Below are 27,303 nucleotides of genomic sequence, written 5' to 3' on the forward strand. Positions count from 1 at the left end.
TCAATAACTTAATGAAGCTAATATCATTTCTCCTGCTTTACTGTATGATGATACCCACTCAGAGAGGTTGTTACTTGCTCAAGAGAAAGGCAGGGTAAAGCTCTGTCCATCAGGCTGCCCACACCCACCGCTTCTCTGCCAGCTCATGTCACCTGCCTCCCATCTCTCCCCCCACCCCAGCAGCCTTGTTCATCATATCTTTACCTTTCCAGCCCTGACAAAAGAGATGGCCTTGCTGGATCCCTATTAATGTATAAATGCAAAGGTGAAAACTCTTCTCCCCTTTGCCTCTCTCCTCTGAACCCCATTCCAGGCAGTGTTCACTGAGTATTAATTGATGTGGTGGTGGTGGTAGTGGTGAGTGAGGACATAATGGAATTAACTCACCCTCCCCCCCCCCGCCCCCCACTTCCTCCTCATACTCCCACCCTTGGCAGGGAGTAGACATTTGTTGAGTCAAAATTAAGAGACAGCAATTTTTATAAGCATAGAAATGCATTAGAAGTTTCTCTGAGATGTGGTCTATATTCACAAGGAAACATTCACTTGCCTTGTAGATGCTCCATTGTGAAGACTCAGAGGACCAAAAGCCTTAAAATCAGAACTCCCCCTCCTGAGTGGAGTGAAACCTGTGTTTATGGTGCAGGGGATGAGGAATGGGCACAGGAATAGGAAAAGTTCACTGAGGCTGTAGAGGAGAATTAGGAGGGATGCCAAAGAAAGGAGACTCCTCCGTGTCCATCCTAGATGGCACCTATGATGAAGGACTATTGACAGGGAAGCATAGAACTGTTTTGTATCACTAACTAGGTTCCACATATCTGGGGCACCAGCTAACAGGGTTACCGACTCAATGGACATGAATCTGAGCAAACTCCAGGAGATAGTGAAGGACAGTGAAACCTGGTGTGCTGCACTCCATGGGGTCACAAAGAGCTGGACATGACTTAGCAAGTGAACAGCAAGCTAAGAGGAAGGCTTATCAAGGACACATTCTCCCAACTTATGGGCACAACCAAACTGGTTCATATTATCAACCAACTACACAAAGGGGAAACACAAGTGGGGAAAGTGAATAGAAGGAAAACCTACAAGTTCCCAGCATCTTTTTCATGCAGGACACCAGACAGTGATTTCTTGATTCCGCAAAATTGCAAGAGGTCAATGTATCTTGGACTTGGGATCAAGAAAGATGAGCTATCATGAGACCTTCTCACCAGCCAAGGTGGTGGCGGATAAATCGGAGTAGGGGTGGCTCCTGCCACCCAGGGGGATGAGAAAGCAAGCTTCCTGCTTATCTCTGGGAAGCAGGCTGATCGCAAGATGACCTTCAAAGATCTCCATGGCCCTGGAATCCAGGATTATACATAAACAAGCCATTCTGAATTCTCTGCATGTTGTGTTGGGCAGCATACAGGCAGAAATTTGTTTTCTGGCTGGAGCCCTTTCTGGCTACTCATCCATAGCACTTGACATGCTCCCTTTCCAGCCAGACCAGGCCCAAGCTTCTCACTTCCTCCCTCAATGACACCAAAGCCGAGCCCTCCCACCTCCTCTATCTAATGCCTGATGGCCTGAGGCAGAGCTGATGTAATAATAGAAATAAAGTACACAATAAATGTGATACACTTGAATCATCTTGAAACCACCACCCGCCACTGTACCCTACCCCCCACCCTGTCCATGGGAAAACTGTCTTCCACAAAACTGGTCCTTGGTGCCTAAAAGGTTGGGGGCCACTGCTTTAGGAGACTGTCAGAGTGTGAACACTGGTAAACGGAATCATTGTAAGGTAATTCGATTTAAAAAAGAAAACTCTATTACTAATTAGAAAAAGAAGACTTAAGGCCTTAATGAGCTATCTATACTAAATTCAATTAACCACATAAATATTTCCAGTTCTCTCATACCAGTAACTTACTTTCACAAACACAACACTACACACGCATACACACTCACACACAAACATATAATCTGCTTTCCTATTCCTGGAAGATTTTTCAGCCTTCCTGCTCATCAGTCCAAAAAAAGGGCTACAAAAAGAGACATAGGAAACAAACACACAAGCCCCAACCAAACCCCCCAAACCATGTTTTTCTATTCATGATAAATTTTTTATTCCTGCGCTGCCTTTCTCCCTATAATTTAACTGGAATAAGACAAATGTACCTATTCCCTCTAACTGCCTTTGAATTTACTCAACTGATACCAGAAAGAACTTAACCTCACAATAATTGAATTTAAATAACATCTGATTCCATAAAGTCAAACATGATCTGCATAATAAACAAACCAACCCCCACAAGGGCTGGCAGAAAGAAAGAAGGTCATACTTTATGTGGATATTCATAATCGTATCTGTATTTCTAATAAACTACATGTACCATAGACTGTCTGTGTGTCTTTCTGTACCACTTACCATCACCATTGTTAACAAGGAGCTAAAGTTAAAGGTTGATTCACCCTCGGTCCTTTGCCTGACTTAATAGAAAAGCATAACTTTGATAAACCTCACTGGCCAGAATTGGGTTGTTTGCATATAGCAGAGGGCTGGGCCCGTTTCCAAGGTTCCAGGCCAGTAGGCTGAAATTTCAGAGATTCCAGGTCACCGTGTTCTCTCTCTTTCCCACAAGTCAGGCCAAGCCAAGGGCACAAGTCAATGGCAAGTTGAAGGGCGATTACTCAGTGACCTCCTGGGGTCAGCCCTCCACAGTCCCTGTACACAGGCAGAAGGATGCCCAGCCTCAGTGGTGCAAAATGCTCATGTAGTTGAAGGTGTTGTGGTGAAATTCTACAGAAATTCTTTTCCAGTCACAGTGAATGAAAACAAAAGTGTTCATCGCTCAGTCATGTCCAACTCTTTGCAACCCCATGAACTGTAGCCCGTTAGGCTCCTGTGTCCATGGGATTCTCCAGGGAAGAATAATAGAGTGACTTGCCATTTCCTTCTCCAGGGCATCTTCCCAGTCCAGGGTTCAAACCCTCATCTCCTGCATTGCAAGCAAATTCTTTATTGTCTGAACCACCAGGGAAGCCGCAGTCATTGATACATGATTTGATGTGTTTAGGGAATACATCAGAGGTTACAAGTGTAAACAAGCTGTGATGTTGTGTCATACTTCACAGATGCTCTGAATCATGGCCAGACACTTAGAATCTTGTGTATGGCCGGCTCTAACAAAGCAAAAATGTAGGGTCTTTCCTGGGCACTCTTTCCAGCTCTGCCACCCTCTGACATGGGTTTCAGCTAAGCCTTGATCCCTTGGTTCTCCGAATTTCACACACAGAAGAATCACCTGGAAAGCTTATGTGTTCAGATTCCCAAGCTTTGACTGCAGAGATTCTGATTTCATGTAGACCCATCCCCCTCTCTTGAAGCAAGGTTGGCTAAGACTCATTTGTGAAGCTCTGGACTAGATACTCTTTAGCAAACCTTCTGTCTCCTACATCACTCTGAGAGTTTTAGATGAAAATAAAGAAGGAAAATAAATAACCGATCGCTAAAACTTACTGAGCACTTACTATGTGCCAAGCCCTGTATGCAAGCTGTGACTGCTAGGTTCAAATCCTGCTTCTGCCACTTGCTAGGTGATGGACGTTGTGCCCTGAGCCACAGTCCTTCAGCTACATCGAGCTGCTTTATTTCAGCTGCTGTGTCCGCCCCTCTTACTAACTCACACGAATATACGCCAGGGGCCAGGTTTGTTCTAAGCACTTGGCATGCGTGAGGCGGTAGAGCCTGGCTGCTCGGGCCAGTGGACCAAGCTGACTGGTCTGCCACTGATCACCCGTGAGACCCTGGCAAGTCTGCTCAGAAGGAAAGGGAGACCGAAGACACTTCCAGCTCCGCGGAGCATCATGAGGATTAAATGAGCTAGTGCACCGTGAGGAGTGCATGGAACCCTGCCTGGCACACAGCGAGAGCTCTTCATACGTCACTCTATGTTGTCACTCGTGTGCCCGTCGATCCTTCCTAAATCTCTTCACACCCTAGCCAAAGGAGTGAGGCAGAAAATGCTGCCCTCTTGCCCTGTGGATGCGGGGTCTCTGTATTTGCGGCACTTTACCACCTTGTAAATGAAGCTCATCAGTCTGAAGCCTGTGAGCACTTAAAATTGCCCGGGAGCCTGGAGAACGAGTACAGGTAATAAGAGTGTGATGAAGGCCAGGGTCTCCAGGGCTGCTCACTGCCCTGTTATTACAGGGAGAGGGAAGGGCAGAACAGATGTCCCAGCTGTCCATCCGCCTGCATGTCTCAGTGTTTCTTAAGACCTGTCCCTCCCCGAGTGTTCTTCCCTCATGTGCATGTCTTTCTACCTCCTGATATGGGGTCAAGAAAAGGTCTTAAGCCATGAGTGTTTGCAGCTACCACTCCTGTCTCAGGTAAGGCTGTGCATTTCTATGTTCATGGAGCCAACTGGGAGCTTTGCGATGCCCTTGAAAGTGCAGAGAAAGGAGAGCAGAGTGGCTATGTGTAATAGAGAGCTTAGCAGGGAAAGGGAAGTTTGAGGGGGAAAGGACATTTCTGCCTTATGATTTCCTTTGCTTGCTTTTTAAAGAGGCTGCAGTAAATATCAAAACGCTGTTCGATTCTTTCTCTGTATAGGACTTGTACCTCTTCTTCATGATGAACCATGTTCAGATTCTACTCCATTTAGACTGAAAAACCTGAAGCATCAGAGAGGGCAGTGGCTTTTCCTAGGCTGGTGCAGTGGGACAACACTGAAAAAGAAGAAAGAAAATAAAAGGATGGGCCCCTTCCTCTCTGGGTTCAGAGCTTCCAAGAGTCTGCCCTACATTTCTGCGATATTGATGCCTCTCACCGGGTGATACCCACTCCAGAGTCTGCTGAAAGTTCAGCCCAGTTCTTTTCACACCTCTCAAGGAAGCGTGCTATTCCTGAAGTGTTGGCTCCAGTTCCCCGTCAGGAATAAGCCTGCTAAGGAGAGCTGGAATTACTATGGCGTGTGAATAGACGCCGGTCTGTTGACTCCAAGCTTCTGCTAAGCGGCTCCAAGTGGTTGTAGCTTCTGTCATCTTGGCAATTTGACTTTTTGTTTGAAAGAATTCTGTATTCTTTGCTTCTGGAGCTGGGAAGCACGCATTGGTCTTCAAAGACCGCCTCATCCTCTAGCCTCTGCTCAGAACGCCTGTCAAGGGATCCTTGACAGATGGGGTGCTCCTGTTAGAGACAATGCTGGGAAAGGGGACCCCAGAGTCTCCCCCCTTACCTGTGCTTCCAGTTTTCCCTTTCAGATCTGTACAATGAAGACCAATGCAGGGACAGGCCAAAGCTCATGGAAGAGCCTAAGTGTCTACACTTAAAAGATTGGGGGATATTTATGGGCCAGCAGTGCTTCCCTCCAGAAGATGATGACTGTAGCCCTCAGTCTCCTTTTAGGGGCCATCCAGTGGCCTCGGTCAAGCCCTGGCTCTCAGACACTAGGACTCGCTTCCTCAGTCCTACCCAGAGTCTCAGCCTTCTCTGTGGTGTTTAAGCCTGTATTTCACTTAATTAATTATTAATTTTGTAAAATATGACTTCCTTTTGTTTGCCTGGAACCTCTTTCAGGTGACAAGGTGGTTAAGCAAGAAATCAAGATGTTGCCAATTGTTTTCTGGGATTTGGCACCCCAGTCCCTGTTCCTGCTCCCTTTAGATTCCACGATTGTTTGAAGTTTTATTCATCTTCCCTCCAGCAGTGGTCCATGCACACTGAAAAAAGATCTATTTCTGCCAATGCAGGAAATGCAAGAGATGCGGGTTCAATCCCTGGGTTAGGAAGACCCTCTGATATAGGAAATGGCAACCCACTCAATGCCTGGGACATCCCATGGACAAAAGAGCTTGGCAGACTACAGTTCACATAGTTGCAAAGAGTCAAACACAATTGGGCACACACACACACACACACACACACTGGGACTTCCCTGGTTGTCCAATGGTTAAGACTCCATGCTTCCATTGTAGAGAGCACGGGTTTGACCCTTGGTCAGGGAACTAAGATCCCACATGCCTCAAAGCCAATAAATAAATGAACAAACAAATACATCTTTTTTAAAACATCTATTCTTGAGTCCTATTCTCAAATCATGCATCATTTCAGCCTTTTGTTTTTCTAGACCTTCACCGTCTGTTAGATTTTTAAGTTATGTTTCCTTGCTATATCCGAGACAGCCAAGGATCGACATGTCTGGAGACTGGAGGAACAAAGGCTCTATCTTAAAAATATGTAGAGATTTATAATAACTCAAACATTTCTTCATAACTATAGCCCTCCTACACTTGCACACGTAATTTTCCCCAAATCAGGAACATAATTTAGAGCTAGTTTTTAACTTGTATTTTCTCATTTACACCATGTCATGAAAATTTCCTCACAGTGATCCTTGATTTCATGGCTCATATCCATAATTATTTCCTTAGAAGACAGGTCTGGAATGGAACTACTCATTCAAAGGGTGTGGACATTATTATGGCTCTTACTACATCCTGGAGGCCAAACTGGCCTTCAGCAAAACGGTGCCGGTTTCCATCCATACCTGCTGCTATTGGCCCGTGTTTAAGGTCCTGTCCTTTCTCCACATTCTCACAAACGATTATCAGTAGTACCATGACTATGACCCTTGAGAAGGAAAGCTCAGAAATGCAGATGGTCTGTTCCTCTCCACCTTTCTTTCTACCGGAGGGAAAGCACAGGAGGTGGCTTCAGAATGGAGGCTGAGTCAGGACTTTACAGCATTGCCACCAGCGAGGCGGTCTTAGGAGAGTGCCTCAGCTGTGAAAGAGAACCAGGGGCACGTAGCTAGCTGAAGCCTGCAGAATCTTAGCCTGGGTGTTGTGGGGTGTTCCTTCTCCAGCAAGCTGGTGGATGATACGGATGACTCAGAGTCTTCTGGTCAAGAGTCTCAGCATGCCCAGTCTCTGAGATGGCAGACTACAAGGTTAAGGTACCTGGGGCTGTAGGACCCCACACTTACACTTTGCACTGGATCATTGCCCACCACTTCTCTTTGAGGTTCCTAAATATAAGAATGCCGCACGGGTCCCAGTAAACACCCTTGTGTGACCGGACAACTTTGTTGTTAAAGATGTGTCATAATCCAACCTGCATTTTCCCTGCTACAATTTCAGCTTTTTCCTATCTTTTTTTGCACATGCTTTAAGATCAAACAACTTTCTGACTGTGCCATTTATTAACTATATCAGTTAATTAGGCTGCTAACTATGCTCCTGCATATTAAATTAATGACTTAAAATATAGCCTTTTATTACTTTTCACAAGTCAATAAGCTGGCTGAATCATTCTGCTGATTTGGTTTGGGTGGTCTTGGCTGGGCTCCCTCATGCATCTTGGAGTTGGCTGGAGTCTGACTGAGCTAGGATGGATGGCCCACCTCTGCTTGTATGTTTCTTATCATCCAGTAGGATTGCTCAGGCTTGCTCACGTGAAGGGGGGGATAGTACCCACCAGCAAGAGAGGACAAGCAAGCCCTGATGCACAAGCACTTTTAAAACCTCTGCTTACATCAAATTTCCTAAAGTTCCACTGGTTAAAGCAAGCCGTGTGCCTATATCAGAGTCAATGTGAGCAGGCATTGCCAAAAGAAAATGACCACAGGAAAGCATGAAGATCTAGGGCCATTAGTACAATCAATTTATCGCATTAGCTCTGTGACCTTGGACAATTCTCTTAACCTCTCTGAGCCCTAAGGACCATCACTTATAAAAATGGAGTTTTTGAAGGATTCCACCCTATATGTAAAATGTCTGGCACATACTGAACTTCCACTATGTATTTATTTCCTTCTCCTTTCCACCATTTGGCCTTTCTCTTTTTTCTTAAATGTATTATTTATATGCATTACCTTCCACATTCAAAGCTTCAACATAATGACACTGAACATTCTACCTGTGGCTTTTGCTAAACTTTGCCAACTCCTAACCTGTGCCCAAGAGAGGAGGCTCTCAACTAATTCCAGTGGTTGGGAATTGGGATACAAAGGGACTCAAGGAGTCCCCCCCTCTCCTTATTCCTGGGACTGTGCAGCTGAGAGATGATCTCTGGCTCTCTGATCCAGCTCCACTACCAAGAGGGAAATAGAATGAGTTAACATGTTTGTACTAACTGATGACTGAATAGAGGCAATGGGATGGGGAAACCTCCATTTCCTAATTTAAAGGTGGCCTTGGGGGTAGGATAAGTATCCTGGCCTCCCCTTAGCTAATCAGGCACCAGAAGAGACATTAATTGCAGCCAGTCCATCCTGCTGGGGAGACCCAAGCCTGCCAGCTCCCTTGCTGGGAACAGAATAGAATTTTAATTGGCTGTGAAAGCATCGTGGCAGGAGGTGCATGAAAGAGTTGGTCCTCTCCCTCAAAGCAGGTGAGAGAGGCTTCAGAGGGAAGGCCCTGAGGAGGTGCATTGGCAGCAAAGACCCATCACCCTCAGAGGCCATCCCGGCTGCAACACCACTGTCCCAGCACCGGGGCTGGACTCCAGCCAGGGTCAAGGACTCTCACACAGTGTCCTCGGAGTGGTCAGGACAAGAGCACCAAGCCCACAGACCTCCTCATGTCTGTACTTTCCCTGACTTTCATGAGAGAAGCGCTTCGTACTTACTGTTAGTGTATCACCAAGAAAACCAGTATTGCCCACCTCAGAGAGCACTCCAAATATAAGCTTAGAAGTGGAAGTGTTAGTCTCTCAGTCGTGTCTGACTCTTTGCGACCCCATGCACTGTAACCCACCCTGCTCCTCTGTCCACAGAATTTTCCAGGCAAGATACTGGAGTGGGTTGCCATTTCCTTCTCCAGGGGCTTTTTCCCACCCAGGGATAGAACTTGGTTCTCCTGCATTCCAGGCAGATTCTTTACCATCTGAGCCACTAGGGAAGCCCAAATAAAAGTTTATCCACCCCCAGTCTGAGTGTGTCCACTTGTCATCCGTGTGGTTTGCGGCAATGGCACAGCATTCCTATACCGCTCTTTCAGAGTAATGTTAGTATTTTTTCACTTAAATAAATTAACATGAGAATGTTGGGGAGGACAGTTTTGGTGGCGATATGTGTGCTCTTTCTGTCATGCCAGTTCCTACAACACACCTATGGGATGACATGTGGAGGTCAGTGGATGTGACTATGGAAAACAAAACAGTGTGAGTTTATTAGTATAGATGTGCACGGATGCAGGGTATGGTTTAGGGGACTTTGGGGTAAGTTATTTAACCTCCCTGTGCCTTACTTTCTTCATCACTAAAATAAGGGCAATAGTAGTACTTATCTACTTTCCCTGTTGGAAAGAATAATCAGATTTAAATGCTCAGAGATTCAATAAAAATGTTTTCATGATTACTTTTAGTGAAAGGGAGGTGGAGCTAGTCACTGACCCACTTGAGCTCTGTCGACCTAGTGGTATAATGAACTTGTTGGTGAAAAGCAAAGCAGAAAAGCAAAAAATACACAAGTAAAATCAGAGCTTTCAGAAAACAATTTTGTGAGACAAGAAGATAGAAATGCAGAATTTTTGAGGAAACTATGCTGCATTAATACTTTAAAATGTAAAGGAATAAACATCACTTACAACTGCTATACAGTTTTATTGTATATTTTGATTTTTGTTATCAAATTTTTATTGAAAGTTTATCATAGATTCAGTTATGGAGGAAAGATGCATTGAAGAAAACTGTTGAAAATAGAAATCTATAATTTATTAGGAAATGAGGACAGGCTTCTAGTTTTCAACTGACAAACACACAATTCAATTTCTACTCTCACTCCTCTCCCCTCTATTCATGCCTCTTATCTCTTCATTGGGAAATAAGACATTTTTCTGATTTAAGCTCAGAATATAGGATTCCCTGGTGGCTCACACAGTAAAGAGTTTGCCTACAGTGCAGGAGACTTGGGTTCGATCCCTGGTTGGGAAGATCCTCTGGAGAAGGAAATGGCAACCCACTCCAGTATTCTTGCCTGAAAAATCCCATGGATGTAGGAACCTGGTGGGCTACAGTCCATGGAGTCGCAAAGAGTCAGGCGGACACGACTGAGTAACTTTACTTTCACTTTCATAAGAATGAAAATAGTCAGAATAAAAGAGATGACTAACACACATCATCCTCTCTGAAATGGTGAGAACTTCATCTCCTTAAAGAGCATATGAAAATCCTCAACTTTTGGGGAAAAGAACTGGAGGAAGATGGCATTGATTTGAGAAGGCAGAACAGGCTCTTGGAAATAGTCATTTCCACCTCCAAACCTGGTCCCCAGATCACAACTGGGTGTCTGGACTCCTGTACCTGTCCTCTCCCAACTTGGATCACTGATGGTTTGGGAGATCAGCAGGACAGCCACTTAAAGAAGTGACTGGTTGCACAAATCAGCTCACTCCTTCCAGGGACACTTTTTCTCACTTTTCTTACATCTGCCAAACGTTGGCAGGGTCTCCGGATACCGAGCACGTTCTTTCTCTGCTATCCAAGGTACTGAAAAGCATGGCTAGGCTACTTATCTGTAGGTATAGTTACAGACTTTCACTTTCACTTTTTACTTTTATGCATTGGAGAGGGAAATGGCAACCCACTCCAGTGTTCTTGCCTGGAGAATCCCAGGGACGGGGGAGCCTGGTGGGCTGCCGTCTACGGGGTCGCAGAGTCGGACACGACTGAAGCGACTTAGCAGCAGCATAGTTATGAACAGCAGGCAAGCTAGTGCCCCAGAGTACTAATGCCCAAATTGGCGCATCCTTATTGGTGGAAGAGATGAATAAGAAGCTCTGGGATGAAAGCTTGGCTTTGGGTCCTGGCCCCTCCTCTTGCTGCTGGGCAAGTCTGTTTCTCATCGTTTAAATGGGGGTGTATTAAATAATCTCTACCAGTCACTGACAGTGTCTGACTTTTTAAGATTCTGCAAAGCTTCTGTACATGCAAAACAACTCAACATGAGATTCTAGGAATTGCTTGAAGGTGAACTAGGCCAAAGACCTGGTGACGGGAGCTCTTTGTAACTGAAGTGAGTGCACTGCCTGGGCAGATGGAGAGGTATACGGGGAATGGCAACCCTGATCACTGGAAGCTCCACGGCCATCTCAGAATCCTGAAGCAGCGAATCCAGAGAGAGCCACTGGTGGCTGTGCATCTGTAATGCTACAGAGGGAGAGACAGGTAGCCATGGGGATCCTCAGGGCACTGCATTGATCTGCTCCCTAGAGTGGGGAAGGATAGCTTTCTATTGCTTCGACCCAAATTGTTTTTAAAGAGCATCTGATGCACTTCTTCATGGCCCCATGTCATTCAGCAAGCTTCTTGTCTTTCTTTTGTCTGGCTTCTCAGCTACATAAGATCCTAGAACAAGCCCCGTTGATGTGGGGACATAAGCACTCCAGGCATTGAAAAGGAGTGTCCTCCACTATAAATATAAATCAGCTTTCTGATCTCTATCTTGGTTTTTTACAAGTTTTCTTGGCCCAAATTATGTCTTTTCAGAACATAATCACCCAGAGCGCAAGGTGGTTATATGAAGGTTCTAGACTTTCCTCAGCCCAGTCTTGTAGGGGAGTGGGGAGTTGGGAGAGCCCCTCCCCTCCTCTTTCTGAACCTTCATCTGACAAAAGAGATGAATTATTCCTGAAATGTATATTGTGCAAGGCAAATATTTATTTTTGTTTTTATTCTGTTGTTTTTGTCTTGATTTTTGCATTCTCATCAGCCAAGTCTGTCTTAGACTGTAGGACAGCATGGAAAACATTCGTAGACTCCATGGAAACCATTCCACTCAGCAAGCAAGAGTGCTGTATCAGCCACTTGTACTCATTCACTAGCCTCTCAATGATGGGGAGCTTGCTATCTTACCCACGGTGTCCACCCATTGCATTTTTTAATCAACTTTGCATTTGCTTATGATATCATACGATGGCAGAATGAGCCATCACCGTGTTTAGTTTTTAAACTTTAAGTTGGAGGATAATTGCTTTACAATGTTGCATTAGTTTCTGCCATTCAACAACATGAATCAGCCGTGAGTATACATATGTCCCCATCCTCTTACCTCCCTCCTATCTCTACCCCTACCCACTGCATTTTTAATAGCTCTGATCAGTGAACGTTTACTGGAGGAGTGATAAATATAAAGTTGCAAACTTCGGGAGGGCAGGGCTGTATGCGAGTCATGATGAAGCAGCATTACAAAAGAGTGGAGGATGATCTGGACCTGTGGCCATATGCATCTGTATCGGTAAGAATGGTATGTGTGTGGAGCCAGGAAAGGGCATAAGCAGATGTAAGTTCAAGGTCGCACACTGTGTGTTTGCCTGAATGTTCATGTGGTCATGGTGCCTTTTCCTTCGCCTCTGCAACAATTTTCCCATTACCTGTCCCACCTCCCTCTTCTGCAGTAAAACCCTATCCCTATTCACCATGAGCATCACCTTTCTTGCCCTCTTTCCCTCAGGCAAAAATGACACAGGCAGGGAAAATGGAGGAGAAGCAGAGAAGAATAGGGGAACGTAGACTGAAATAACCAGCCTGGGAGACTGCATATTTAGTCGCTCAGTTGTGTCTGACTCTTTGGGAACCCATGGACTGTAGCCTGCCAGGTTCCCCTGTCCAGCCTGTGAGGCTCCTCTGTCTGGGCTGCCAGGCTCCTCTGTCCATGGGGATTCTTCAGGCATGAATACTGGAGTGGGCTGCCATTTCCCTCTCCAGGGGATCTTCCCAACCCAGAGACAGAACCCACATCTCCTGTGTCTCCTGTATTGTGAGCTGAGCCAGCAGGGAAGCACTGGAGATTACGAGCTGCTAAAAGATTCACGAAGGAATGGATGCCTAGGCTCTCTATGGTCCCAGCCAAGCCAGCAAATATCCACATATAGAGTCAAATTCTATGAGAAAGAGCTTCATTCCATGAATCTTTGGCCTATCACCTCTCAACCCAGAATTATCATAGACCCATATGAGCAACTTGTGCTGAGGGGTTGCCCTATGTGGTGCAGTCATGTGGAAGGAATCAAGGGCTGGGCACTGCCAAACATCTCCCTATACTCATCCCTTTTCCTTTTGCCTTAATCCCTCCCAGGAATGACACAGTGTAAATCCTAGGGAATGAAGAGACAGGGGGACAATGCCATCTTATTCTGGCACCCCCTGTATCCAAACACTCCCTTCATCCCAACACATCTGCTCAACCACATCCTACTGTTCTTTCACCTAAACACGGTTCATGATTGTCGTCATTGTTATAGACATTGTAAAGATGGTTTTGAGTTCACCATTGGCACCCCAAGGACATTTTGCTTCTGCATTTATAAACGCACAGTTTTTAAAAATTATTTATTTTTAATTGGAGGATAATTGCTTTACAGTATTGTGTTGGTTTCTGCCATCCATATATCAATATGAATCAACCATAGGCACACGCACATCCCCTCCCTCTTTAACGTCCCTCCCACTGCCCACCCCATCCTACCCCTCTCAGTTGTCACAGAGCATCACATATGAGCTCCCTGTATCATAAAGCAAATTTCCACTGGCTATCTAGTTTTACAAACGGTAATGTACATGTTTCCAAGCTACTCTCTCAGTTCATCCCGCCCTCTCCTTCCCCCGCTGTGTCCACAAGCCTGTTCTCTATGTCTGTGCCTCCATTGCTTCCCTGCAGATAGATTCATTAGCACCATCTTTCCAAGTTCCATATATATGCATTAATATATGATAATAAATGCACAGTTTTAATGAGAGATGTATATGCATCGATAAACTCTTTGAAAATGTGTTTTCCAAAGAGAAGTCCATTTAATTTTTGATTAATCTTTTTAAATATAGAACAGTTAAACTGTTTCCACTTTTTTCTATTTCTCATTTAATGTTATTGAGACTTTTCACGGGGATTAATGTTTTTATAAGTAAAATACGTGTTAACCATTTGATTAGTGGATCTGGTTTGGGTCCATATTAAAATTCACTAATTAAAGCTTTTATCATTGAAAATTTTATTCTGTGGCCTTTATAATCCTTCCAAATTTAATTTTTTTCTGGATCAAAGTTTGCAGATCTGAATTTTGTTAACAAGCTGTGAGTGTTCTGCCAGGTTTTAATAAATTATAAATTTTATGGAAGGCAGTTTTTTTAGCCACTCTCCTTTTTCTTACAATGACTGTTTCGAAATCCCATCAGGGTGAAGATGTCCTGCCACATCAGAGCAAGAGTACTTTATTAACTGCCTGGTGCATGTGGACATCAAATAAATGTGATTTCCTTTAAGCCTACAAGAGTGCTGAGAGGTGAGTATTATTATCCCCATTTATAGATGAGTGAACTGAGGCAAGGACCTGCCTCTGAATGAGGTCACGCACCCAATGTCATGCAGTGATCACGTGATGCACCTGGGAATTGAACACTCAACTTTCGGATGTCAAAAACTTTTATTTATTTTTTTCTGCCATATCACACTGTCTCTCTCTTCATTCATAACTGCAGTGTCCACTGGCTACACGCATACCCCATGACACGTTTTGGGCTCTGGCTTATTTCTTGTTTTCTCTCTGCCTCTCTCTCATATACCCACCGTGCTGACAAAGCACTCCAGACTGCCCTCTGACTTCAGGCCTCACCCCAGCCCAGGCAGTGTGACTCTCTTGCTCCTCCTCTTGAGTAGGTGGGCCCCACAGCCATCCCAGGGGACCCTTCCACTGGCAGCACCTTGCAGGGCTCCTCGGCCTCCAGGATCTTATACCTGATGATCTGAGGTGGAGCTGGTGTACTAATAACAGAAATAAAGTGCACAGTAAAGGTAATGCAGTTGAATCATCCCCAAACCATCCCTACCCTGGACCCTGGAAAAATCATCTTCCATGAAACTGGTCCCTGGTGCCAGAAATGTTGGGGACCACTGCCTTAGAAGATCCTCAAAGTGTCACTTGAGTGTGCACCTGAGAGGTCCAGCTGGAAACCTGAATGAGGTGGCTCTGGGGTGTGTGTGTGTGTGTGCGCGCGCACCCAGGGCCGAGGAGCTGGCTGCTGCTCCCAGTGACTCATGGGGGCTCGACCGTCAGGCTGGAGGGATCCATCAGTGAACTGTCTCATTTAGTCAGGAAGAGTGTGTCTTTTCAGTGGAATACATCCAGATGGTTTCCTTTTTTTTTTTTTAAACAACAAATTATGGGGGGATGGGAAGGAAAGGAAATGGAGGGAAAGGGAGAAAGACAGGGGCTTCTATTTTTAAAGCTTTGCCAGACATTAGTTCTGTGGAAGTTTCTGTGAGGAAGGAAAAAGGGAAGAGAAGATGGGAGAGAGAAACAGATAGCTGACAGGAAGGGTAAGGTTTAGAACAGTGGTTTTTAAAACATTCTTTAAGTAGCCAGAACATTTTCCTCAAAGGTATCCTATGAGGTATGCCAATATTTGAAACGAATAAAAGGGGAGCTGACAGGAGAGTGGACATTTCCAGATCCCCGCAGTGCACAGCGACCCCTGAGATAACTCTACAGAAAACAGGTTGAAGCCATTTGTTGAGCCGGGTGTAGGAAGAAGACCACATCTCCATGCATTCGTTTGTCCATTTACTCATCCAGCCATTCATTCAAATATTTACTGATATATGCAAGTGCCACACAAGATCCTAGGGGACACTGTGGCAAATACGATAGACCCTGGTTGCTATTTATGGTCGAGAGGGGAGACAAACATTTGAGAAATAATCACATGCTGCTGCTGCTGCTAAGTCGCTTCAGTCGTGTCCAACTCTGTGGGACCCCATAGACGGCAGCCCACCAGGCTCCCCCATCCCTGGGATTCTCCAGGCAAGAACACTGGAGTGGGTTGCCATTTCCTTCTCCAATAATAATCACACAGATCAATGTAAAAATGCTGCTTTGAAGACCTGGTGACTCATCAGGAGGCTGCCCTGACAGTGCCATATGTGGGCTGAAGGCTGAAAGACAGGCATTAATTAGATGAGGTTGTTGTTATTGTTTAGTCGCTAAGTTACATCCAACTCTTTCACGACATCATGGACTGTAGCCCATCAATACATGGGATTTCTTAGGCAAGAATACTGGAGTGGGTTGCCATTTCCTTCTCCAGGGGATCTTCTCAACCCAAGGGTTGCATTGCAGGTGGATTCTTTACTCTCTGGGAAGCAACTTGACGGGGGCATCCTGTGGCAGAAGAGAGCCTGGGAAGAAGTCCCTTGATGGAGATATGGTAGAACACAATTTCTGATGATTTCAGATTGTTACATACAAATTTGAACATTTCCATTGCTATAGGATGTTACCCTGTGAGTATGTCACAACGTATTATCCACTCTGCTGGTTATACAGATTTGTTTCCAGTTTGGGGTTACTATGAACATTCACATGCATGTCTCCATAAGAAGGGTGGCCTCTTGAGGAGGAGGGACCAAAGGCTGCAGGGTCTCCCCACTGGCCTGATGGGAGATCTAGACCCCCAGAAATCATCATCTCAGCCCATCTGACCCTCCTCCTCCAGGAGGCCCTCCAGCGTCCCACACGTGGTCCTTCCCATGTAGCCTCAGGCTTGATCAGAGTCAGAAGCTGCTGCTGCTGCTGCTGCTGCTAAGTCACTTTAGTCGTGTCCGACTCTGTGAGACCCCATAGACAGCAGCCCACCAGGCTCCGCCGTCTCTGGGATTCTCCAGGCAAGAACACTGGAGTGGGTTGCCATCTCCTTCTCCAATGCATCAAAGTGAAAAGTGAAAGTGAAGTCACTCAGTCGTGTCTGACCCTCAGCAACCCCATGGACTGCAGCCTTCCAGGCTCCTCCGTCCATGGGATTTTCCAGGCAAGAGTAGTGGAGTGGGGTGCCATCGCCTTCTCTGAGAGTCAGAAGATTGCTCTCCAAATATGGCTCCAGTGTTTAACAATTAACTGCAATTTCAGACCTTGCGAGTCTTGAGTTTTAAACTGACCAAACGATGGGACCAGAGGCTCTCATAAGAGGCCCCATTAGGATTTTCCCCTCTCCTCACTCCAAGGATTTTGCGGGAAAAAATATGCCTGGACCTGGTTAACATGCTGTGTCTTCTTGTCAGTTACTCCTAGTCTTGATTCCTCCGGACTTTAAGCCTTGGGCATTGCTGCTCTATTTTGGCAATTCCTGCTTTGCTGGTCTAGCCCTGGATCAGATCAGTGGAAGAGAATTTCACTTTCATTTCACAGCCTGAGTTCTGGCCTCTTGTCCACACTATCCTGAAACCCCAGTGTATGGCCCTATAGTGAATGCTGTGTGATCCTGGGTAGGTTATCCAAACCCTGAGAACCTCTCAGTTTCCTTGTCTGTAAACTGGAGCCAGTAATTAACCCCTGGCCAGCTTCAGCAGTTGTTAAGAGCTTGGTTCTTAGAGCTAGACTCCCTGGGTTCAGACGCCCACTCTGACACTTACCAGCTGTCTTAACCTGACACTTACTAACTTTCTTAACCTGTTTAGGCCTCTATAACAGAATATCATAGACTGGGTGCCTTGTAAACAACAAACATATACTTCTCACAGTTATGGGAAGCTGAGAAGTCCAAGATTGAGGTACCAGCAGATTTGATATCTGATGAGAGCCCACTCCCTGCTTTATAAATAGCCATCTTCTCACTATGTCCTCACATGATGGAAAAAGGACAAAGGGGCTCTCTGGGGTCTCTTCTATAAGGGCACTAATCTCATTCATGAAGGCTCCACCCTAACTCAGTTTCCAAAGGCCTCACCTCCTATTACCATCACAGTGGGGCTAGGATTTCAACATGAACTTCTGGGAGAAACAAACATTCAGTTTCGAGCACTAGCTGTAATGATTTTTTTTTCTGTACATGGAACTGAACCTCTCAGTTCCTTAGTGTTTGTAGCTGCAAAGTGAATAGTACCTAACTCATTGGGTCGTGGTGAGTATTACATGAGTCATACACAGCAAGCACTTGGAAAAGTACTTGGCACATAGCAGATCACAAATAAGAGCTAGATAATAGTAATACTTTGTCTCACAGTACGATGGAAGGGTGGAAGGAGTCGATGGTGTCAGTGAGCCAGGGATGCCACACAGTGTTTCCAGAAGTCCTAAGAAAATAGGTTGGCCAAAACCCCTAGGATAAGAGCACATAGTCTTTGAAGTCCAAAGAGTCTTGATTTGAATCCCACTCTTCCGTGGCTGGGAGACCTTAAACAAGTTATCTTAATGGGGGTTTTGTTGTCTGCCTAATAGGATTGATGGTGAAGATCATGGCATCCAGTGCCATCACTTCAGGACAAATAGAAGATAAAAAAGTGGAAACTGTAACAGATTTTATTTTCTTGGGCTCCAAGATCACTGCAGACAGTGACTGCAGTCACAAAATTAAAAGAAAAGTTACGACAAACCTAAACAGCATATTAAAAAGCAGAGATATCACTTTGCCAACAAAGGTCTTCTAGTCAAAGCTATGGTTTTTCTAGGAGTCATGTATGGATGTGAGAGCTGGACCACAAAGAAGGTTGCTGCTGCTGCAGTCACTTCAGTCGTGTCTGACTCTGTGCGACCCCATAGACGGCAGCCCACCAGGCTCCGTCGTCCCTGGAATTCTCCAGGCAAGAACACTGGAGTGGGTTGCCATTTCCTTCTCCAATGCATGAAAGTGAAAAGTGAAAGTGAAGCCACTCAGTCATGTCCGACCCTCACCGACCCCATGGACTGCAGCCTTCCAGGCTCCTCTGTCCATAGGATTTTCCAGGCAAAAGTACTGGAGTGGGGTGCCATTGCCTTCTCCGACAAAGAAGGTTGAGCGCCTGAGAATTTACGCTTTCAAATTGTGGTGCTAGAGAAGATTTTTGAGAGTCCCTTGGACAGCAAGGAGATCAAACCAGTTACTCCTAAAGGAAATCAGTCCTGAATATACATTGGAAGGACTGATGCTGAAGCTGAAGCTCCAATATTTTGGCCACCTAATGCAAAGAGCCAACTCACTGGAAAAGACCCTGATGCTGGGAAAGATTGAGGGCAGGAGAAGGGAATGACAGAGGACGAGATGGTTGGATGGCATCTTCGAGTCAATGGAAAATGAGTTTGAACAGACTCTGGGAGACAGTGAGGGACAGGGAAGCCTGGCATGCTGTAGTACATGGGGTTGCAAAGAGTTAACATGACTTAGTGACTGAACAACAAAAAGAACAAAGGTGACCTGATTGTCACAAAGTGGGAACCAGGCTCGTGTCAGTTTTCTGTCCTACCACGTGGCCCTGCTCTGGTGTAAGCAATGCCTGAGCCCATTATCAGAGTTTTTAGCATAAGGTTTGGCAGTGTGCAGACAAGGTGGGGCTACAGGAATGTTTGGCCTCTAGCTCAGGATGTGAACCATGCAGGTGGAGGTGACCCTTAGGCTGGGAGGCTCCTGACAGTAGCTGCTCTATCGGTGACATCACCGGTGCCTCATTATGTCATCTGTCTGTGTCTGAGTGCAAGGCACTTAGTGCTCTTTCCAGGGAAGGATGTTTATAAGCAATTAATAACACTAATACTGACCTGAGTGAATCATCATTGAGGTCTATAGATATTACAACTCTTCAGCAGAAATGCACCAGAAATAAGAAAGAGAAGATAAACGATGGCATGGCTTTGTGAGCAGATCCCACTGGGGAAATTGAGGCAAACCCTGAGAAGTCTGTAACCATCACAGCATCTGGGGCCCACCTGCAGGGTTCCAGCCCTGGCTCCTCGGAGCCTGAGGTCTCTGAAAAAGTGAAAGTGAAAGTGAAGTCGCTCAGTCGTGTCCGACTCTGCGACCCCATGGACTGTAGCCTACCAGGCTCCTCCCTCCAGGGGATTCTCCAGGCAAGAATACTGGAGTGGGTTGCCATTCTCCTTCCCCAGGGGATCTTCCCAACCCAGGGATCGAACCTGGGTCTCCCGCATTCCAGGCAGATGCTTTAACCTCTAAGCCACCAGGGAAGAATCCTGGTCTCTGGAAGTGTGACCCAAAGCCCTTGTGTACTCCATCTCTACCCAAACGTCATTCAGAGCAGCTCTATTTTAGTCTGCTTTATATACTGGGGTTTCACAAATTTCATTTGAAAATGAAGTTCTGCTGATAAAAATGTTAAACACAGGAATCAGGATTTTGTTGGCTGCTAATTTATTCTATTTCCCACTTTGGATTTTCCTGTTCCACGGGAGGGTCATTTAAAAGTCTGCAAACACGAAAATCAGTAATGATGCTTCCTTGTATTTTCATATCACGTACCAGTTTGCAGTGCCATTAATCATGTTTCTTATCTGATTCTCACAATAGCTCAGCAAGATACTCAGAGCAAGACTTATTTCTCATTTGCAGGTGAGGAGAATGGGATTAAGGGCTCTGGAAATTTCCCAGGGAAATGAAAATCTGTTTGGGAACAGACTCTATCAGACCCAGGCTGGTGGCGTCAGTGATTCTAATCACAGAGCCAGCAGTTTTTTGGGGCTTACTTTTGTAGCTCCTAGGCTAAGAACTCTAGATATTCACTCTCTTCGTTCTCATAATGACCCTAGGAGGCATGTAATGCTATCAGTAAGTTGAGGTTGTGCATCATTAAGCAACTTGCTAAGGGTCACATTGCTAAAAGTTTATGCATTGAACTTGAATCTGATCGTGAGAAAGTAATTAAACAAATTCAAATTAAGGGATAGTCTGCAAGTAAACAACTTGGCCTGGACTCTTCACTCTTCAAAAATGTCAATATCCTGAATGATAGACAAAGTTGGGGGAGCTAGATAAAAAAACCAGCTTAAAGAATTGAGGGGACAATCGAGGTTATTAGCCTTTAGCATTGTATAAATTCTAATTTCTGGTGTGATAATTGTATTGTACTTACATAGGGGAATATGGTTGTACTTAGGAAGTTCATAAAGAAATATTTATGGAACTGCAACTTACTCTCAAATGGCTTACAGAAGTTTTTTGATAGCTAGCTTGCTGAATAAGATGGTTAGATGGCCTCACCGATTCAGTGGACATGAGTTTGAGCAAACTCCAGCAGATGGTGAAGGACAGGGAAGCCTGGTGTGCTGCAGTCCATGGGGATGCAAAGAGTCAGACACAGCTTAGTGACTGAACAACAAGAGCAGATTTCTGTAGATAGTTGGATGTGGAGATAGATTGTGTGTGTGTGTGTGTGTGTGTGTGTGTGTGTGTGTGTGTGTCTACCTATCTGCCATATCTATCAGTTCACTTCAGTCACTCAGTTGTGTCTGACTCTGCTACCCAATGAATCACAGCACGCCAGGCCTCCCTGTCTATCACCAACTCCCAGAGCTTACTCCAACTCATGTCCATCGAGTTGGTGATGCCATCCAACCATCTCCTCCTCTGTCGTCCCCTTCTCCTCCTGCCTTCAATCTTTCCCAGCATCAGGGTCTTTTCCAATGAGTCAATTCTTCTTATCAGGTGGCCAAAGTATTGGCGTTCAAAGTTGGGGAAAACTTTTTTAAAGACAAAGAAGGCTTGTGGATCATCTGTTGCTGGATTCCAGGGCTTGCTCCCTAGAACAGCCACAGAAACTGGTTTCCTGAAGGCCAATGATGGACGTGCATATGGCAGGATGGGACAGGAGAGCCCTCCAGTTTACCCAGTCTTGCCTACACCAGGCCTGCATTCCACCTTCCCACTAAGCACTGTGCATCCCAGCATTTGTCCCTGATAGCCCCCAGAAGGGGATCTTGCAGGTTGACAGAGGAGCCCAGACTCTGACGTTTGCATACTGCCCAGACAGTTATATATCATTCATAGCTCATTAATCTGAGCTAAAAAAAGAAAGGACTCAGCATAGTCAGCTGCTCATCCTCAGGACACTGACTTGGTTCAGGTTATACAACCTGTTTGCCACTCCCGGTCTCCCATTCCCAACTTCCCCTACTTCTTTCTCGGAGAAGGGTATAGACACACAAACCTATCATGGTTGTTTTTAATGTTTCCTCCTTGTGCATGGCAGGGGCGAAGTGTTTGGAGAAGGAAGAGAATAGTAACCATGGTCAAAGTAAAGTCTCAGGACTATTTGTAGACTTCCATTTCCTGTCTCTTGATCCATCCTCCTCCCATCCCCATAAGCATAAAAAATGAAGGGCTGATTCTAATGGCAGAATATCTTTACAAAGCATCTGGTTTTGAAGATCCCATGGCACTTTACAGATGGTTTCTGGAAAACCTAATTAAGCCTCACAGCGTGTCTGTGAAGGAAGAGGTTTTGATCTAAATCTACCCTGAAGATGGCACAGAACAAGAAGGATGGAAATTATAGCGGAAGGAATTCAAGCTGGAAGAGAGGTAAAATTACCAGATGGTGTGGACATAAAATAGATTTCCATGGCAGCTGATACATCTTTTTCCAAAATATTTTTAAAATAGGAGAGCACTCCTTATACTGGACATAGGCCATTTTACATATCCTGCTCAACCAGAAGTCCATATAAGGCTGAATTCCCTTCACCACACCTAATTTCAGGTGTGTACATATAATCCAGCCTAATCAATTAGTGGACTACCTTGGGCACAGTGATTGGTTTAGGAATAGGTCACATGACCTAAATCATCTAAGGAGGTCTTCTTAAGGATTTTATGTAAGTTTTGGAGGGAGGCACCATCTTAGTCTGAATTCATGAATTGTAAGTGTAACTCCAGGCTGATGAACACCATCTTGCTTCCACATGAAGAGGCCTGTGTCACGATGTAGCCAGACTCAGCTACATGGATCAAGGATGGAATTTGAAATCAGATTGTACCTGTCATTTTTTTCTGAGCTTCCTCTGTCTCTAATATATATGAGACTTTAAAGAAACTTGAAGACAGTTTTTGCATAATCTGAATTATTTGGAAAGATGAGTTAGCACTTCTTCCAGTTTTGTACCTGCCATTTAAATGATTTAAATCAGCCTATGAATACCATGGAAATTGGAAAATTTTTACTGGTATTAAATTTTCAAGATTAATTGAAATTGCTAGTTGGGTACCTGTGGTTTTAGCCATGCTGCACCCAGTTCCATTCATTTTGGCTTGCCTGATTTGGGGCTAACACACTTTTTATTTTGCTTGATACAGTTTCATTTGGCTTTTTGTCATTTACAACCAAGAGTGCTAACTGATATAGCTCCATTTCCTTCATTTCCAAGCCCCATCCCATCGCATCCACAGACCCATAACCACTTATCTCAAATGGCTTTGGGGACTTTCTGCTTGGAAGTGAGGAACTGGCAGGGAGACGGTAGAACTACCAAGTGATTCCCAGTACTCTCCATGGCATTTTATGATGGGCAAAGCATAGCATCATTTGCCTAGATGAGACCATAGACGGCACCTGACCAGCATAACCACTCAAGGAATGCCAGAGCCCTCTCAACTTTGCTACCATCTGGGCACTTAGCCATGACCTCAGTAATGAATATCCCTTCTTGCTGAGACTGCCCTTTTCACTTTGGGGGCAGCTCCAATCATTAGACAGTTCTTTCTTTAGGTGAACTCAGATATCTTTGTCAGTTATTTCCAGTCACTGGTCTTGTTTTCTGGGGTGACAGAATAATTTTTTCCCTTTGCATCATGATAACCTTCCAGTACTTATGGGCAACCCATCTAGCTTCCTAATCCTACCTATGTATCCTAGCCATTTTTCATGTCCTGTGATTTCAAGTGCCTTCTCACATCACACTTTTATTAACTCCCGTCTGGAAGTATAAGCTTTAAAAGCTTTATCTTGTACCTATGAGGTATTAAGCTGACAAGAGAGGTCTATAGGAAGTTCTTACTTCACTTTTCTGGATTTCACACTTCAGTGAATGTAGCCGAAGACCAAGTTAACATCACCAAGGGATAGGAAGGGAGAAGAGAGGGGAAGACTTCTTAAAAATAAAAATGTGACAGGTTCAATCCCTGGGTCAGAAAGATCCCTTGGAATAGGAAATGGCAACCCACTCCAGTATTCTTGCCTGGAAAATTCCATGGACAGAGGAGCCTGGAGAGCTGCGGTCCATGGGTTGCAAAGAGTCAGATATGACTGAACATGCATGCATAATAGATTATAAGGAATTTGGAATATATTAGGAGCAGTTGAGAGGAGATACCCCACATCCAAAGTAAGGAGCAGTGGCTATGCTTTGCTGGATCAGCCGTGAAGAGATACTCCATGTCCAAGGTAAGAGAAACCCCAATAAGACAGTAGGCACTGAGAGAGGGCATCAGAGGGCAGACAGACTGAAACCACAACACAGAAAACTAGCCAATCTGATCACATGGACCACAGCCTTGTCTAACTCAGTGAAACTAAGCCATGCAGTGTGGGGCCACCCAAGACGGGGGGTCATGGTGAAGAGGTCTGACACAATGTGGTCCGCTGGAGAAGGGAATGGCAAACCACTTCATTATTCTTGCCTTGAGAACCCCATGAACAGTATGAAAAGGTAAAAAGATAGGACACTGAAAGATGAACTCCCCAGGTTGGTAGGTGCCCAATATGCTACTGGAGATCAGGGGAGAAATAACTCCAAAAAGAATGAAGAGATGGAGCCAAAGCAAACATCCAGTTGTGGATGTGACTGGTGATAGAAGCAAGGCCCCATGCTGTAAAGAGCAATATTGCATAGGAACCTGGAATGTTAAGTCCATGAATCAAGGCAAATTGGAAGTGATCAAACAGGAGATGGCAAGAGTGAACGTTGACATTCTAGGAATCAGCGAACTAAAATGGAATGGAATGGGTGAATTTAACTCAGATGACCATTATATCTACTATTGTGGGCAGGAATCCCTTAGAAGAAATGGAGTAGCCATCATAGTCAACAAAAGAGTCCAAAATGCAGTACTTGGATGCAATCTCAAAAATGACAGAACGATCTCTGTTTGTTTCCAAAGCAAACCATTCAATATCACGATAATCCAAGTCTATGCCCCAACCAGTAACACTGAAGAAGCTGAGGTTGAACGGTTCTATGAAGACCTACAAGACCCTTTAGAACTAACACAGCCAAAGGATGTCCTTTTCATTATAGGGGACTGGAATGCAAAAGCAGGAAGTCAAGAAACACCTGGAGTAATGGGCAAATTTGGTTTTGGAGTACAGAATGAAGCAGGGCAAAGGCAAATAGAGTTTTGCCAAGAGAACACACTGGTCATGGCAAACACTTTCTTCCAACAACACAGGAGAAGACTCCACACAAGGACATCACCAGATGGTCAACACCAAAATAAGATTGATTATATTATTTGTAGCCAAAGATGGAGAAGCTCTATACAATCAGCAAAAACAAGACCGGGAGCTAACTGTGGCTCAGATTGTGAACTCCTAATTGCCAAATTCAGACTTAAATTGAAGAAAGTGGGGAAAACCACTAGATCATTCAGATATGAACTAAATCAAATCCCTTATGATTTTACAGTGGAAGTGAGAAATAGATTTAAGGGACTAGATCTGATAGACAGAGTGCCTGATGAACTATGGATGGAGGTTCGTGACATTGTACAGGAGACAGGGATTAAGACCATCCCCCAAAAAAGAAATGCAAAAAAACAAAATGGCTGTCTGAAGAGGCCTTACAAATAGCTGTGAAAAGAAGAGAAGCGAAAAGCAAAATAGAAAAGAAAGATACACCCATTTGAATGCAGAGTTCCAAAGAATAGCAAGGAGAGAATAGAAAGCCTTCCTCCATGATCAATGCAAAGAAATAGAGGAAAACAACAGAATGGGAAAGACTAAAGATCTCTTCAAGAAAATTAGAGATGTCAAGGGAACATTTCATGCAAAGATGGGCTCAATAAAGGACAGAAATTGTATGGACCTAACAGAAGCAGAAGATATTAAGAAGAGGTGGCAAGAATACACAGAAGAACTGTACAAAAAAGATCTTCATGATGAAGATAATCACGATGGTGTGATCACTCACCTAGAGCCAGACATCCTGGAATGTGAAGTCAAGTGGCCTTAGGAAGCATCACCACAAACAAAGCTAGTGGAGGTGATGGAATTCCAGTTGAGCTATTTCAAATCCTGAAAGATGATGCTGTGAAAGTGCTGCACTCAATATGCTAGCAAATTTGGAAAACCCAGCAGAGGCCACAGGACTGGAAAATGTCAGTTTTCATTCCAATCCCAAAGAAAGGCAATGCCAAAGAATGCTCAAACTACCGCACAACTGCACTCATCTCACACGCTAGTAAAGTCATGCTCAAAATTCTCCAAGCCAGGTTTCAGCAATACGTGAACCGTGAACTTCCTGATGTTCAAGCTGGTTTTAGAAAAGGCAGAGGAACCAGAGATCAAATTGCCAACATCCGCTGGATCATGGAAAAAGCAAGAGAGTTCCAGAAAAACATCTATTTTTGCTTAATTGACTATGCCAAAGCCTTTGACTGTATGGATCACAATAAACTGTGGAAAATTCTTCAGGAGATGGGAATACCAGACCACCTCACCTGCCTCTTGAGAAACCTATATGCAGGTCAGGAAGTAACAGTTAGAACTGGAGATGGAACAACAGACTGGTTCCAAATAGGAAAAGGAGTACGTATATACAAGGCTGTATATTGTCACCTTGCTTATTTAACTTATATGCAGAGTACATCATGAGAAACACTGGGCTGGGAGAAGCACAAGCTGAATCTTGATTCAAGATTGCCGGGAGAAATATCAATCACCTCAGTTATGCAGATGACACCACGCTTATGGCAGAAAGTGAAGAGGAACTAAAGAGCTTCTTGATAAAAGTTAAAGAGGAGAGTGGAAAAAGTTGGCTTAAAACTCAACATTCAGAAAACTAAAATCATGGCATCTGGTCCCATCACTTCATGGGAAATAGATGGGGAAACAATGGACACAGTGGCTGACTTTATTTTGGGGGGCTCCCAAATCACTGCAGATGGTGATTGCAGCCATGAAATTAAAAGACGCTTATTCCTTGGAAGAAAAGTTATGACCAACCTAGATAGCATATTCAAAAGCAGAGACATTGCTTTGTCAACAAAGGTCCATCTAGTCAAGGCTGTGGTTTTTCCAGTAGTCATGTATGGCTGTGAGAGTTGGACCGTGAAGAAAGCTGAGTGCCGAAGAATTGATGCTTTTGAACTGTGGTGTTGGAGAAGACTCTTGAGAGTCCCTTGGACTGCAAGGAGATCCAACCAGTCCATCCTAAAGGAGATCAGTCCTGGGTGTTCATTGGAAGGACTGATGTTGAAGCTGAAACTCCAATATTTTGGCTACCTAATGCAAAGATTTGACTCATTTGAAAAGACCCTGATGCTGGGAAAGATTGAGGGCAGGAGGAGAAGCGGACGACAGAGGATGAGATGGTTGGATATCGTCACCAACTCAATGGGCT

General features: G+C 44.7%; 1 protein-coding gene and 1 non-coding gene across 2 annotated transcripts in view; both read right to left on the bottom strand.

Moving 5' to 3' along the window:
* MARCHF4 (membrane associated ring-CH-type finger 4) overlaps positions 1 to 27,303 on the bottom strand; it is a 117,699-nt gene that overhangs the window by 35,408 nt on the left and 54,988 nt on the right. The window lies entirely within an intron of this gene.
* TRNAS-GGA (transfer RNA serine (anticodon GGA)) lies at positions 19,849 to 19,920 on the bottom strand. The gene has a single exon. It is a non-coding gene; the product is annotated as a tRNA-Ser (tRNA).

The sequence above is a fragment of the Budorcas taxicolor genome, chromosome 2, assembly GCF_023091745.1.
Source record: "Budorcas taxicolor isolate Tak-1 chromosome 2, Takin1.1, whole genome shotgun sequence".
In the NCBI taxonomy this organism is placed as follows: domain Eukaryota; kingdom Metazoa; phylum Chordata; class Mammalia; order Artiodactyla; family Bovidae; genus Budorcas; species Budorcas taxicolor.